Below are 17,165 nucleotides of genomic sequence, written 5' to 3' on the forward strand. Positions count from 1 at the left end.
TCTCGAAAAGAAGGATCACACAAAATATGTCACTTCTGTGTTGGTTTCACAGAAGCAGGCGGTGATGTGGCCTCCTCAGCACGGAGTTGGAGTGTGTTTCGTCTCTCCCCGCTTTGCCGCATCACTGACCAGAAACCCCTTGTTATCAAGTTCTCAAAGGTGGCAAGGACTTAGCTCTGTGATTGGCTGTGCTCATTATAGAGAAAGGAAAACAAGGGGATGCTGGAAACATTGGAGGCTGGGAATCATTAAAGTTTTACCTCTGAGCCTTTCAAAGCTTCATCTTGAGACCAGTGCAGTGTCTGATTTGCAGCGGTGACATGTTTTTCCACTGGCTGACATCACAGAGTGCAATTCCTGCAAGAGCTCATTTAGTTCCTATGAAACAAGTTCTCCGCCTCACTTTTTTGTCTTTTGGTGTTTTTTCCCACATGATATATTGTGTCTGACGATACACTGCTATGAAAAAATATCCACTTAATGACATCTTCCTTAACTTAACCATTACCCTTTTGCAAGCAGTAAATTTCTAAAGCGTCTAGCTCCCTGTTACCTCTTCCAGAAATGAAAAGAAATCTAACTAAGACACTGAGACAGAAATATCAGTGCTTGATTAAAGCAAGAGCAGTGATATAAATGGTTAGACCTTGAGAAACTTAGCAGCTTATCCGCCTTATATCATTATAAAATTATTTGATATTTGTAGTTTACCAGTAATTGTTTTGTGTTTGCAGCTGAGGCTAATGACTTCACGGTGTCAGTCTGTCTCCAAACCAGGGCTGCTCACAGGGGGGGCTCCTGGGCTGAAGCTAGTCCACCATATAGGAATCAATTAGGCTTGCCAAAAAATAAAAATAAATTTTTAAAAATAAAATTGGTGGCTGAGATAGAGACACCATTCACCCTATAACAAGACACTGTAGCATCAAAATGATCTTGCAGCTGTTATTTTGAGGTAAAAGAGTTACATAGTGTTGCTTTAAAGTGTGTTTACAGGTCTTGAGGAGCAGTACTGTATGGTAAAAAACGTAGTATAAAGCCTTTGGTGCCTCCAGAGGAAGCTGCATGTAATCTGATAAACTGCCTCCAGTGATGTCACTCGGTGGCAAAGTTGCATTGTGGGTAATGTGGGTGCCAGGTATTGAACAGCAAAGCGCTCCTATACCACCGTTGGACTCAGTATGAAAACAATTTATCAAAGTCGATACAACAAAACAAGAGATATCGCCTTTTTTACTCCTCACATCCTTCTTCATTTTCACATTACCCACAATGCAACTTGGCCACTATGTGACATCACTGGAGGCAGTTCATCAGATTACATGCAGCTTCCTCTGGAGCCACAAAGCACATTATACCATTTTTTTCACATATGCAGTGTAGTGTGTAGGCCCATAATCACACTTTAATGTGTAAAATTGGCGGAGTTACCCTTTAATTATTTTTCTTAATCAGTTAGTTGGTCAGTTAGGGGAACTTGGGACCCTCATACCATTTTGCAAATGAGCAATACAATATAATATGATAGGTGTTTGCGTTTGGCCCATTGCCCACCATTAAGCGTTCAGTGCTGGCCCTCCGAGGGAAACACACTGGTGGAAACTGTTTCAGGGTAAAAGCATCGGCAAGCAAATAATATGAGAGAAGCGACGTCCTTATAGACGCGGTCACTGAGAATATGTATGTACATGTAGGTGTGTGTGTATATGTTTTTGTGTGTCTGTGTGTGGTGGACAAACAAAGATGTAATGGGGCTTCTGGACCCTGCTGTTCACACAGGACCAGTTCATGTTCCAGCTTGTTTTCTTTTCCTCTTGTAGCGCATCGTCTTGTTAGCAGACGCTCCCTTCAGCCAGGCCCTGCGTCCTGATTCAGCTTAATTGTGAATCCCACTGTGTGTGTGTGTGTGTGTGTGTGTGTGTGTAATTAAGGGATAAGCCCTACACAGGCAATAAATGGGTAAACTGCAAGTTGTGTAACGAGCCTGGACAGTGTGGGAGGTTGTCCTTTGTCACGTTCCAGTAATTATCAATCAGACCTGATCAGACGGGATTGATTGAATTCATTGTATCTGTCTGTGTCTGATTGCTTTTAGCTGATGTTTTAATGTAGCATTGTATTTCACTGTAACTCCAACAGAAATCATTGTGTCAGTCTGATGCGGTGAGATATGGGCCAGTCGGGGTTTTCCACAAATCATAATCCGTCTTCCTTGTTTGGTTTCCACACTCACTGGACTTGGAAAACCCCCGACCGAAATACCCCTTATTAGACTGAAACAACATAGATTTTTGCATCGGGTTGGCATCACAGCAATTATTTTCGGCGTTGGCACATTAGAAAAAAGTCTTCAGCCACGCTATCGGCTCTGTGAAGCTGTGCTTATACGCACAACAGTGCTTTGGGCACAATATCAATGCTAACATACTGATGTTTAGCAGGTATGTTTGTCATGTTCATCTCATTTTAGCATGCTAACATTTGCTAATTTGAGTTTAAAGCTGCTGTAAGTGTTATTTTCTTATTACAATAAGTGTTACATAGCTCTATATCCCAACAGTGATCTTTGTTATAGTATTTCGTAAGTAACCCATGACTTTTTCTGGTATCCCCGCCCACTTTATCCAATCAGGACAGAGAACTCCACAAGGAGGCGGTCCTGTCTGCTTCACAAACAAGCAGAGAGCAGGATCCTCTTGTTCTGGTAGCTACACCAGCAATTGCGGAAAGCTGCCATTTCCAGCGCTCATGGTGATGGCTTATACTACCAGACAGGCCTGCAAAGAGAGCTTCCTCGTGAAAAAGAAAGGAGTTGTGCCAGTGTGCTGACGGAGAGCAACAACGCTTACAGCAGCTTTAACTCAAAGTACAGCTGAGCTGATGGGAATGACTTTCACTTAGTACGGAGCAGTTTCCACTTTTGATCTGATGTTGCAGCTAGATGAAAACTCAAGGTAGTTGAGAGGCCATGTTGTGTGTATCGAATAGTTATTCTTCCAATAATTGTTAAGGCTCGCACGAACGAATGTCAGCCTCATGGTGGCGCAACAGGAAAAGTCACCAAATCAGTGTGGTTCAACCTCTGAGGACCATGAATGTGTGTTTACTGGAGAGCCTAACTGTGCTCTTTCTCTTAGAGAAGATTCAGCTTTTTTGTGTTTATGCTTCATAAAGGTCAGAATCCTGGTGATGAAACAGTCATTTTATTTTGTGTCAGAGATTTTGACACGTCACCGTCAGAAAAGAGCAGGCACACTAAATAAATGGAACAGAGCCGTCATCAATGACATTGTTAACACCTGTGGCTCTAATGTGACAAGTCATATCTGCTCTGATAGAGGCCTGAACTGTGAGTCACACAGTCTCTTTATATAATGTTCCTGTGGATCATTCAAAGTGGAGACAAGAATGAAGATCTGACTTTCACATGACCTTCATGACCAGAACTCAAACCTGAGAAATGTGACTCAACTTTCACGATCACTTTGCTGAGCTGCGTGTTGAGGAGTTGCATCGCTCGGTGGAAAGAATTACATTTAATTGCCAGCTCGTCAATATAAAATGTGTTTGACACTTTCGGTGACACTGTTAGCTGTTCAGAAATCACTTGTCTGTGGAGTCAATTAAGGGTGTGAAACGGAGGTTATCGAGGGGACTCAAAAACTGAAACGCTCGGTTGATTTGGATCCTGTCTTGTGGTTTCAGACGTCTGCTTTTTTTCCCACAGCTACAGATGAATATTTATCACCAAGGTGGAAATCTTTGACTTTTGTTTCCAAATAAAACAAAATTTAAATTCACTTGATGAATCTGAAGAGCTTTTGTCCATTTAAAGTCTCTCAAGAACTGAGGGTGGCCGTGTGGTCTGAGTGACACCACCTTTCAAGTGGGTTCAGACTCTAACAGCAACAGACGTCTTCATTAACGTGTCCTGGAGCAGCTCGCTGAGTCTGAACTCCGACCACGCATACAATTTTCCATTGGCGTCAATGAAGACGTTAGTGTTCCCCTTCAGTTCATCCCCAGGATCCAGAGACTGACCAGTCCTCGTGTGCTGGAACACTAACCGCTCCGTTGTCAATTACTTTCAGACAATTTGGTTGAACCCAATTTTATTTTGTAAATATGTTCCCTGGAATCAATATAGAATAAAGTCTTAAAGGATAAGTTCACCCTAAAATCAAAAATTCAGTCACTACTCACACCCGTGTCGATGGAAAAGTCTGTGAATTTTCATAGTCACAACCAAAATCGTTGCAGCATTCCTGTGAACATGTAAAACATAAAAACAAAAACAACCAAAAGAAAACATAAAATCCAAGGTAATTAAAGTCTCCGGAAGCTGAGAGATAATGATATTGAATATTTACACCCTTGACACGCTGTCCAGCTCATGCTCCCACTTCAGACTAACACTTTTAGCTTAGCGACTACAGTAAAGATAATAACATATTCTCAAACCAGTTTGGGAACTCGGGGCTTCTGGAGACCTGGATCACGCTGGACGAGCTGCATGGAGCCATTTAAGTTTTTTTTTTCCTCAGTTGTTGTTTTTTTTAAAACAAGTCTCCATCTACTTCACTTCTTTTGCCGTGAAGCTCCAGAAATGTTTGGTGGACGACAAAACTTCACCTGACTTTTCCATCGGCACGGAGGTGAGCAGGTAAAGACTGAATTTTACATTTTGGGGCGGACTGTCCCTTTAAAGTAGATTGTTTTTTAATAGGATTAGGTGTTAATGCAGGGCCAATTCAACTTCAGTTAGTTGACATTACATTTTTATGGTGTCAATTTTTAAAAAACATTAAAATGACAGGGCAGCTGGGGTCTGGGGGCCTCTTGTAGGAGTCACCAGTGTGTCCACTTCCTGTCAGACTCAAGCCTCCACACACTGCTGGCTTGAGGCTCATATTTGATCATATAAAATAAAAATCTGCATCTTTATTGGGACCCATACTTGGCAAACTTTGGCACGGAGTCACCGCAGGAGAGGCTCTCCTGGCCTGACGCCCACTTGGACGCACAGCTGCCTGACAGTCACCTCCGTGTCCAATTAACGCCGCGGCGCATCCCCCTCCGCGAAAAAAGTTAGCCGGGTGGATCCAAAGCAGCCGAGCAGTGACGCGTGGATACCCCTTTAAAAGCCTCACCATGTTGCCATCACATGTTCCAGCACAGAAGTAGGATGAGGATGTTCTCGTTGTTGTTATGTAAAACACATTTAGTTTCCTCTATAGTGTGTCATCTTTGGACCGGAGACACTTTTTCTGACTATTCCTACACTTTGTGTGGCAGGAGGGGAGGTGGTGGGTGAGGAGGAGGAGGAGGAGGTGAGGAGGAGGAGGGGAGGCAGCCAGCCCACCCCCGTCTGTCAGCGCTGCAGTCAGTCATGTTGTGCTGCTAGTTGTTGTTCAGCAGACACACACACACACACCGCACACACACCGACTGGTGCGCAAACTGAAAGCTGCGTACAGTGTTAATGCCAAGTGACGGATATAAGCGACGTGTGTGCGTGATCTTGCGTGTGCGTGCGTGTGTGTGTGTGTGTGCGGGATTTCTCCAGCAGCAGCAGCAGCAGCAGCAGCAACACTCTGAAGGTTTTGCAGCCGTGCTGGCGTCGGAGGAGCGGATGGGATAGGGGAAGAAGAAAAAACACACATCCTGGAGCAGAGAGCCTGCTCGTCTTCTCGGTGAAGGAGTGTTGCGTGAAAGGAGAGGAGAGTTGGCTCGCTCCGGCTCCTCTCTGCCTCTCGTCGGGGGTGTTTAAAAAAAAAAAAAAAAGAAAGAAAAGGGGTCTCTCTCTCTCTCTCTCTCTCTCTCTCTCTCTCTCTCTCTCTCTCTCTCCGGGGTGGAGTGGCGAAACATCGGCGACACATTCGTGTTTATTTCCTCGAGTTGAGGCTGCAGCCGGACGAGCCAGGCGGACTTGTCTTACCTCAGCCATTTGGAAACAACAAGGTGCCCTGACTGACTGACTGGCTCCCTCGCACCATTGCAAACCAGACGGAGATAGTGCCCGCTGCACGGCACGGTGAGTAGCGGCTGCTCCACATTATCTCTTTTTTTCCTCGTTGGGCTCGTGTGTTTGTGTTGAGGCGGAGCGGAGCGGGGCTGTGCGCGGCCAGCTCTCCGCTTTTGTGCACGCTGTTTTTGTGCGTGTGTGTGTGTGTGTGTGTACTCATGTCTGGAGGACGTTGCAGAGGCAGATAATGGCCATGATGATGAAGGAGATTCCCAGGGAGTGGTACTCAGTCGGACTGGCCGTGCAATGTTATCATAGCCACTACCCCCCTCCCTCCTCCTCCTCCTCCTCCTCCTCCACCACCACCACCAGCAGCCACCAAAGTGTAATACCAAAGCCATAATAGTGCTTTGTCCGCGGGATAGACTGACACAAGGTCAGTGATAAGGGGGCAGCAGCATAGTGTCAGGATTGGCTGCATGGATGCCAGATGTGGTCACCTGGATATCACACCCTCTGTGTGTGTGTGTGTGTGTGTGTGTGTGTGTGTGTGTGTTGGGTTGGGTTGCAAACTTTATGGTATATACAGCTCTGGTATTTATTGGGGGTGTAATCTGGGCCTTTAACGGGCTACTTTGGGTTCAGTGAGAATAAACAAACGAGCCACTGTTGACTGAGAGAGGAGGAAGAACAGCCATTGGTTCATTCCTGCAGGTAAATGAAGGAGGCTTGCACACATGCCAACGCAATTAGCCCACATTGCAGCTTGCCAATTAGGTCATAAAAGGCAATGAGCTCATCAGGGATGATGCTGTTGTGACATCATAGATTAAGCCACCCGAAGCTGGGGGGTTGCCCAGTGGGTGTGAAGATCAGCTGACGGCTGATTGAGGGGGGAAAAAGTGGCCGCAGAGGAATCAGAGAGGGGCCGCCTCCATCACCGGATTATCATGAAACATGGACTTTTGTATGAAATCAGTAGCTTCGTAAACTTCACCGCTGGTCAGGCTGTGTGTGAGGACTGCCTGTGTGAACGGTGACAGTTTCCTGTTTGTGTAGAAATTGACTAGAATCTGGAAACCCTGTTAAAATGTCACGAATGAATGCACTTTTAATTTCACCCTTTATTTTAACGTGAATGTGAAATACTGCATTACAAGTCAAAGTCTCACAATCAAAATTATACGTAAGTTAAAGTACCAAAGTATCAAAACTTCAGATTCTGCAGAGAAACGGCCAACGTGACCGATAAATTCAGTGGTGGACTCAGCAGGGCGATGGCCCCTCGGTGCCCCCATGGTCGAAAAGATGCTGTAAAAGTGCCCTCTTGGATGCCCCTATGGTAGCTAAAACATGATGAAGTGCCCTCTTGGATGCCCCTATGGTAGCTAAAACATGCTAAAGTGCCCTCTTGGATGCCCCTATGGTAGCTAAAACATGTTAAAGTGCCCTCTTGGATGCCCCTATGGTAGCCAAAACATGATAAAGTGCCCTATATATATTTAATATTGCGATATTGAGAGAGAAAAAAAGATGGTAGAAACCTCAGGGAGAACCACAGAGGAGGGATCCCTCTCCCAGGACGGACAGACGTGCAATAGATGTTGCGAGTACCGAACAAAACAACAAAATCAAATTGCACTGACAGAATATCTGATACATATAATATATGTAAAGTGTGTGGATTAAGGAGGACGACTGAGCAGGCCGAGTCACACCTCTCCACTGTGGTGACCTAGAGGAGAACAGGCCACACAAGATAATAAGCCATAAAAAAGAAATCATCAAAATAAAGAGAAGTTTTCCAGAAGTACACATAAAGGAGATAGTAAAACAGAGCAGGGGTCACGACATGATTAATGAGATAGGAGCTAAGAAAAGCAGTAAAGTTCTGCTACGCAAAAAAAATGTAATTAATGTTTTTGGATTTGGGAGTGAATCTTCACCTTTCTGCAAAATAATCTTTTTAATGAGTCACCTCTGTACTAACTCTGGTACAAAGAGCTGCAGCTGCAGATTCTTCATGTCAATAAATAAAACCGACTCTTCAACCTGAGAAAATGTAGAAGGAGAATATGTTTGTTTACATTGTTTGTCAGACTAGTTGAGTTAATTGAATGAGTTTTCTTAAGTTCAGTGAACTCGACTCGGTTTCTTTTTACATTTTTTAAAACTCTTCTGATGAATTAATTAAATTCAGGTAACTCACTTTTATAAAAATGTCTATATTTCAAGTTTAATCAGGTTTATATAAAGCTTCATGTCTGTTTCATATGGTGAAGTGAATTTAAAACCATGACCTTCTGTGCAATGGTGCCCCGGCATACATGTGGTGCCCTTTTTATTTATTTTTTTGCCACTGCCCCTTAAACATCCTGAGTCCTCCACTGGATATATTCAATTATTAGACTGTTAATACTGATGTTTCCATGTGTAAGTGTCATTTTACTGTTGTGGCTGGTTGAGGTGGATATAGATTTAATACACAGTAACAGCACGTAAATATTACACATCGCCTCAGTGGGCTTTACAATCTGTACAGTGAACAACATCCTCCGTCCTTAGACCCTTGATTAGAGTGAGGAAAAACTTGCCATATGAAAATAATAAAAATAATTATAACATAAGCACTTGTTAGACCAAGAAACCCTTCTGCTCAGTCCTCTGAAGGTGCAATATGTAAGATATGGCCACCTCTTAAAACACACTCCAACTAGCTCCAGCTAGCTGCTTAACATGCTAACATCAGTAGACGTTACACATCTCTGCAACACAATACATAATAATAATCATAATAATGATGATAATAATAATAGTTTTGGGTGAAACCATGATATTTTCTGTTCTGGTGGTTGTTGTTCTGTTAAAATTTCACAACTCTATCTATTAAATAACTGTTAAATAAATGTTGCAAAGTACAAAATACCTAAAATAAAACACATTGTACACCATAGTATACGATGGAAATACTCAGTAACTTGTTCAGTATTACAGTATTTGAGTAGATGTATTTAGTTACTTCCCACACTTGTTGATCAGTCACAAAACGTTAAGACGTTGGCCCGGAGGAAGAGCAGATCTTAGTGTGCTCCGTTTAATAAGATGTTTCTCAATGAGTTAGTCATCTCGTTCTTTCTGTTTTAATAATCCCTGTTAACCATCCTCCGCCTCGTCGTAATTCTCTCTCTCGTTCACACTGTGAGAAACGATTTGCTTCTTTTTTTTTTCTGCCAAGTCTCCTTTTTTTTTTTCAGAGCCGCCACGAGACACGTCGTGCAGCGTAAATGAAAAAGCTGTGCTGCCAGGCCACTCTTTGACACACTGGTTTATTGTAGTTGAACATTAATCTTTTGGAGTTTCTTCAGCAGACTTGCACTTCACACCACGCAGCACCTCTCCACAGTGTTTCCTCTCTGATTCAACAGACCGCACCCCACCTCACTAAACCATCGTAAATGTCATAAAACTTAATATAGAAGTGTTTTAATGACTCACACCTAAGACCCGTCATTAAAAAGCCATGCAGGCCTAATAACTGAGCCATTACTGTAAAGGCAGTCCACTGTGAATTATCAATGGGCTCTGCCAGCGTACAAATCTAATGCTTAAATCATCAACGGACTACGGGCCACTGGAGTTTTTGGATTAGTCGTGTATTTTGGATATTAAAGGATCTATTCTTGTGCTTATTTTCATTAATTTTCTTCCATCGCTGTGGATCATCATTCAGTTGTGCTGATCATTTAACAGAAGAAGAGTATTGATAAGATGCATTTCTGCAGACCTGTCCCTCAGTCAAGTCACTTGTTTATGTGGTAGAGGTGGAAGTACATTTACTCAAGTACTCGTGTACAATAATGTGGAGTATTTCTATTTTATGGTACTTTATACTCGTTATTGTGCTTTTTGCTCAACTACATTTTAAAAAAAAAAGCTATAGTTATTACTTATTCTTTTCAAAATAAGATTTTACAAATTAAAGGCTGTGATATGCTTATAAAATACAATATCTATACATATATATACATGTCTAGCTGGGGCCCTTTTTCACAGGTTTCAGATGTTTAGGAGTTGTCACCACCTTTGTATGCCTAAACAAACTAAATAAACAAACTGTCTTTGTTTTCATGACTGAATAAACAAACTCACCCCAAAGGTCAACACAATTTCATACTGTTTTACTTTGTTTATATGTGGCGGACCCTGCCACCTTTCTAGCTTCAAACAGTGTTCTGGGGACCTTATTTTCCTCTGAGAACAGCTTGTTTATTCAGTTATGGAAAAGATAAATATCTCTGAGTTTGTATTTTTACCTCATTAATACTGTAAATATTAGAGATGCACCGATCCGATACTGGGATCGGATATTGGCTCCGATATTGACTAATTAGCTGGATCGGATATCTGATGAATGGGGCCGATCCAGCATACCGATCCAGTCGTTTCATTTTTATTAATATTGGGCGCGGGTGTGACATCAGAGAGAGGCGAGATTGTTGCGGGTGTGAGAAGTGTGTTGCTCAGCTCCAAAGAGTATTATGTTTGTGAGTTTTTGTCAGCAGAATAGAGTGACTTTAGAAGCCCTGTACACTTCATTCATTCAACAGTAGTATCGGATCGGTATCGGGTATCGGCCGATACGCTCAGCCCAGGTATCGGTATAGGGATTGGATCGGAAAAAACTGGATCGGTGCATCTCTAGTAAATATCAAATGTTCTTCTCCAAAACTACATAGTGCCCCTTTAAGTAAAGGTTTTAAATACTTCCTCCACCACTGGATTTAGGTAAAGTGTACTGTGTTGTATTGTTTTGCTGATTTTCAACACAATTATGTTCTGAATTGATCCTTCTATTGAATGATATAGTACGATAAAGCCTATAACCTCTACTCATCCGTCCTGTAACACTACAAATACACACAGCACAACTTGGTTTTAAGTGTCTGAGATCTAAACATAAAGTCTTCGAGCTGTTTGAATGTCTTTAGATTTCATTTAATTTGACTGTAACACTTTTGTGCCTCCGTGTGTGTTTACTGGCTGTCATTTGAGCGGCTCCATACAGGAGCACCTCCCGATGAGAGGCGAGATTAGCGTCACGGTTGCTTGGTTTCATCAGAAGAGGCTTGTTTATGTTCTATCGCTGTCATTGTCCCGACGAAACCCTGTACCTATACACTCCACGTTTACACAAGTTCAGTTTTATGAAACAAATCACGTCTGCTGGACTGGTTTCTGACCCATTAATGGCTCGCAGTGCACACAACTCCAGAGTCAGACCTTGAGAATAACATACATTCATAACACGTGTGGCACATCAAGTGTAGAGGCCCTTACTGTTGGATTAATTTTCAATGCCCTGCCGTGCTCTTTGTCCACGGTAACCGAGTGTGTGTTGTCTTTTGAGGCAGCCAGTAGTCATGTATGAATGTGTGAACAGACGTTTGACTGTCTCCTCGTGGCATTTTCTGTGATCCATCCACGACTCGGAGTATTTCGCTTTTTTATTTGTAAGAAACCGGAAAAAATAACTTTTCATAGACATCAGTTAACGTGAATGTTTATGATGACCATCGTTATAAATTGTACATTTCTAGTTGTTGGGTGTTATTGACGACATTCAGCATTTCATCTCCCTCTTCTGTGGCGTTCACGTCACAGTGCTGCTGTGGTTCGTTTGCTAATGTTGCTAAGGCTAGCTGGCAAACGTTTAAGGAAAAGAGATGCTTTTATTCTACACCTGTCTACCAGCGCTGTGGATGTATTATTTTTAGGATTTCTCTAAGTAAAAAAACACTAATATGACCTTTAGTTAATAATTACTTCACTGTTAACAAACAATTAAAATGCTTTAAAAAACATTTATTAAGCAACTGTTTACTGTAAAGTTGCAACTGATGTTTATAAACCTTTACATGTACTTAATAAATGGTTTATAAAGCATTTTATTGTTTGTTCAGTCAAATAACTATTAACTAAAGTTTTAGTTTTACTGTTAAACTATTAACGTTATAATAATATAATATGATAATTATAATATAATATAATTTAATTTACCATAATATGAATAAGTAAGGTTATAATAAAGGGTTACCAAGTAAATTATTTCAAATCCTTTTAGAACGACACAGAATATGATTAAATTCCAGCTCTCTGTATTGTGGGTCTGTAACCACACAATATCATTGTGAATGAACAAAAGAGGTTTTGGGTCCGTCTGGCTACAACAACAGGATGTAGAATAATATTGAGACACTGGAAGTCGTCTAGCCCGTGTTGTTGTAAGGAACGGACTGAGCTGATGACAGAAAAAGGGAACATTAGAATGGATTATATACAGATCAACTGGGAGAGAAGCTTTTTTTTGTTTTTAAACAAATCTGGGGCTAATTTCTGGCCTTAATGTGACTGAATGTGTCCTGACACCTGGTATAATGAAGTGGTAGATTCGGGTGTAACTGGTGTTTTTAAGGCACCTTTTTTTTTTGTCTTTACTGGAGTCTTTGTTTTGTGGTGTTCACAGTTGTGTCTCATGTTGAGCTGCTTTACTTCCCTTTGTTGTTCTCTGATAGGATGTTTTTTTCGGTTTCTAAAAAATATGAGCAAAATAAACACCAAAGAAATGTTTTTGTAAGTAGATGATTTTTCCAAATGTTTTGACGAAAGCTACATCTACTTGAAATTCAAAGTACTTCTGGAAACGGCTGCAGGTAGCGAAGCTCAGTTTGTCTCTGTTAGCGTCTCTGACTGTTAGAAAGTATGTTCAGGTGAATCATTGAATGAGCAAACTAAAACTCTAACTGGTGGCAGAAAAAAAAAGAGATTCTTCTCGCAAAGTCTGTCTTTTTGTCGAAACATTCCTCCCCCGGAGACTTGAAAGGTGGCTGTAAAACACTGTGGTTTGCTTCTTCACAGAGAGCAAAGGATTCACTGTTAGTACAACTGATTCCACCCAGAGTATAAAAAGCATCCACATAAGCTTCACCAGCGGTTCCTGCTGTGTAATCACTTCAACAGTCATTCAGAATTTCTGCAGGCTTGTTCTTATTGTAGGTCACTGATTGACTGCTGCTTCTGTCACTCAAACAGTTATTTAATCTATTTAAAAGACACTTAAGGCAGCTGGGTGAGGTTTACCGACTGTTGTTCAACTCTTTATTCTTTCTGAATGTGTGATGGTTAACTATCAGGATTTTACTCAGCTGTGCTCCGTTTTGTAGAACAATTCTTCTGACATCTCATCGAACAAAATGCAGATTTTTGTTGAAAAACGATCTGCAAAAATGTTGATTTCTGGTAAGTCAGCAAAACAATTAAACAATTCATGTGGAGTGGACTACAGTGTATATTATTACTTCTGCCAAGGAGGTTATCTTTTCACCTGTGTCTATTGATTGGTTCTTCAGATGGTTGGTTGGTTGGTTGGTTGGTTGGTTAAATGGTTGCTTGGTTAGTTGCTTGGTTAGAAGGTTGGTTGGATGGTTAGTTGCTTGGTTAGAAGGTTGGTTGGATGGTTAGTTGCTTGGTTAGATGGTTGGTTGGATGGTTGGAAGGTTGGAAGGTTGGTTGGTAAGATAGTTGATTGCTTGGTGAGAAGGTTGGTTGGATGGTTAGATGGATGGTTGGTTAGATGGTTGGAAGGTTGGTTGGTTGGTTAGATGGATGGTTGGTTTGAGGGTTGGATTGGTTGGATGGTTTGTTTGTTTGTTGGTTGGTTGGTTGGTAAGATAGTTGGTTGCTTGGTGAGAAGGTTGGTTGGATGGTTGGATGGTTTGTTTGTTGGTTGGTTGGTTGGTTAGATGTTTGAAAGGTTGGTTGGCTGGTTGGATGGTTAGTTAGATGGTTTGTTGATTGGATGGTTGGCTGGTTTTCCAGGGTTTTTGTAGGTTGGATGGGGTTAGGGTTAGGCTTTGTCAGCAGGATTACACAAAAACAACTGAACAGATCAGGAGGGTGATGCGAACGTTTGTGCCACGAACGCTGTATTTTCATTCAGCTGGAGTCGTGTATCTGGCTGTGTCGCATTTAAATGTTCAGTATGTTCACCAATCATCCTGTTTGTTGTTTGGCTCTGGAAAGGTTGTAATTGCACATATAAAACATCCACACCCTTTCTCTTTTTCAGCACCGACAGCTTCTTGCACTGGTGCTGAATATTTAGACTCGGTGGTAATGCACGTGCTGCAGAATCATTCAGTGTGAACGCAATACCTGTGGATAATGGGAATATGATTGTTAAAAGCATGCTGAGCAGGAGGATTTGCAGCGAAGGGGCGATTTGAGAAGTTACCCTGAACGTGTCCATTAATTCTCCCTGCTGTTCATTATATAAATGTACTGTGACCAACATGGAGAGGCTCGAGGAAGTGATAGTTATTCCATACCAACCAGTTTATTTCTCAGGTCGTTTGGTTGAGACGTGAGGACGAATAACAAGTGACTAGTTGATCATGTAACAATAGAAGTGATTGGATCGTTATCGCTACAATGAGGAGTTATTCATTATTTAACATCACACAATGTGTCAATCACTTGAGTCTCTTTCCCTCAAAAAAGGCTCGGCCTGAAACAGGGCACCTTTTAAAGAGTTTGGATTGATGTAATAACCGTGTATTGAAGTCTTCAATTGAGCTAAGTGTATAATGCAGCTCTTTCAGCTTCTCAGAGTTTCATCACAATTTCTTGTCATTAAAAAAAAAAAAAAGTCTTGTAATTGGAGCAGGTAAAGTGGCAGCTTTCACTGATGGCAGGTTTAGATATATATATATATTTTTTGCAGATTATATAAAATCTTTTCAAAAGTATAGTTTTACAGCTTTCTGGAGCCTGAATGCAAAAGAAAAACACACCAGTCAATGATCCTTACAGCTGAAAATGATCACCGATTTTTTTTTTTACGATAACTGAGAGTTTTAAAGTGTTCAACACAGCTGTGAGAGGCAGAGAAATCTGTTTCTGTGGCAGATTGTGTGCAAGAGATGTTCAGGATAAACTACACCACTGCATTCAGATGCGGTTTTTGTAATTGGTGTGTTTCAAATGTTAGTAGCAAGTCATTAATTCCTTTTAATATACTTATACAGTCACACACTGTCGACAAGCAGCAGGACCGTGAGTCAGGACTGATGTACACAGTTCTACTTAAAGCTTTTTAATAATAGAGCTCTAAGTAGCTTATAAGTACATTACTACTGGTGTTGCATGTCACCGGTCCGTCCTGTGAGATCTACACTGATCTACACATCTACAACTGCACCTTCTCACTTAAAGTCCAGCTTCATGTTGAAATGTTAGATTTAGTTAGAAGTGAGATGTTTTGTTCTGTTGTTGAGGAGGCAGTGTGAGCTCTACTCTTAGTAGTACTTTACTTATTCTGGATACCTTGTTTCCTCAAAATATTTGCACTACCTAACTCAACAATGTCACTTTGAATAATTTGCACTTTCAGTATGTTTCTGTTTTTGATATTTGTTATTCTTATTGTGTTTTTTTTTTGGATATGCTTTCATATTTTAATTCTGTGCTGAGCCTCTGAAAGGAAATTTCGTTCTGTGTTCACTTGTTGCTCACTGAAGTCTCTGCCGATGCACTAATTCGAAGTCCTGGCACTTAACTTGAGTATTTCCATTTTCTACCTCCATCACCAGCCTCGACAGCGCTGCCTGGTAATGTTTTCACCTTGTAAGTTTGTGTGTTTGTGTGTGTGTGTCATAGCGGCATAATGTGTTTGACCATTTGTGGCCATATGAAGAACTTTGTCAGCATGATAGCATCACAACCGAGCAAGATGCAGTCACAAAACCACACACAGGTGTGTAGCTGAGATGAAAATGAAGGCCCGGTCTGAAGATGTGGTGTGGTCAGAGCAAGGGTGCTGGAAGTAGAGGGTGGCCCCTCGCACTTTACTCGCCCTCGGCCCGAATTCATTTCGATGCAGTCGTGAAACTTGACAGGTGTGTAGCTGAGATCAAAATGAAGGCCGAGTCTGAAGATGGGTGTGGTCCTTCCCATGAGCACTGAGTCCTCATGTTGTAATGTAGTGATCACTAATTAGTAGTCATGGCTGGAAATGTCAACATGCTGACGGGCTTCTCTGGTTTCTACTCTGTCAACCTTGAGAGGGAAATATTCAAGAAGTCTTTATCTGACTACATTTATTTGACAGCTTTATTCACCAGTAACTTTGTAGATTGCGACACATATTAAGCAAATTATATGGAAGGCCTCGTCTGTAACTGAGGACACTGAGGTCATCTGTGGTGTTCACTGGACAGTTTAACAGAAGAAGTTTAAACTCTGCAGTTAAATAAATTCACACAATTTGAGTATTTTGTAGGTAGATTAAACTGAATATATTCAAATGTGAATAATTTGATGAAATAGATTAAAAGGATTCAGAGCAGCCCCGCTAGGATTGTATTAGCAGAGCCGGAGAGGCTTTGAAACAGCTTTTAAATAGTCAAATATGAAAAGTCAATATAATTACAGAGCTTTAGAAACTTTAGTGCCACAGATGCATGAGCGCTATACTTCTTCAAGCCTCGCTATGGCCCGAACGTTGAGTATATAAGGTGTGATTATAGATTAATAACCTCACAGCAGCCTGAGTACTTTATCTTTCTGTACTTGAGCTGATATTACTTCATCATCTCTATAAATTCTTAAAGTATGAGTTTTATTTTAAGTACTTCTTTGTCTCATGTTAGGAGTTAAAGTACTTCCTCTGCCCCTGTCAGTATGTGTAGTAACACCTGCCACCTCTCATCTGGACACGTTGGTGGCTGGTGGCTGTACGTCCCCTCCCTCCTCGTTCCTCGTTACAGTGCTGGAGGAGAGGTGTTAGTTTCGTCTGCTTGGCTCATTGAGCATTTAAATGATTTGAGGTTCGTGCTAAGTTATAAAGTTCGCCAGTTGCGGGGGAATGAAACGAAAGAACAAATCGCCTACGGGTTGATCTTTACTTTGATTTGTTCATCTTGTTCCCGATCCAAGCTATTAATTGAGAGTTTAATAAAAATGAAGTTGATCTTTGGCCTGTTTTTAATGATGAATGTAAGAAAATATACAAAAAACTAAAGATATACATCATTTCTTGAGAGTTACTTTATGATTTTAACCCTTTAAAGCACATTAAATTGGCTTTAAAGTGAGCTTTAGGAGGGTTTACTTTCCTTCACATCACACAGCTCACATGGGGAAG

General features: G+C 41.3%; 1 protein-coding gene across 1 annotated transcript in view; it reads left to right on the forward strand.

The window, feature by feature from the left end:
* The first annotated feature begins 5,400 nt into the window (after positions 1-5,400).
* LOC311271918 (bromo adjacent homology domain-containing 1 protein) overlaps positions 5,401-17,165 on the forward strand; it is a 32,597-nt gene continuing 20,832 nt past the window's right edge. The window contains exon 1 of the mRNA XM_084377901.1: positions 5,401-6,034. The gene's annotated coding sequence lies outside the window, so the exon portion shown is untranslated. The remainder of the gene's footprint in view (positions 6,035-17,165) is intronic.

This window comes from Pagrus pagrus (genome assembly GCF_965226575.1).
Source record: "Pagrus pagrus genome assembly, chromosome: 16".
In the NCBI taxonomy this organism is placed as follows: Eukaryota; Metazoa; Chordata; class Actinopteri; order Spariformes; family Sparidae; genus Pagrus; species Pagrus pagrus.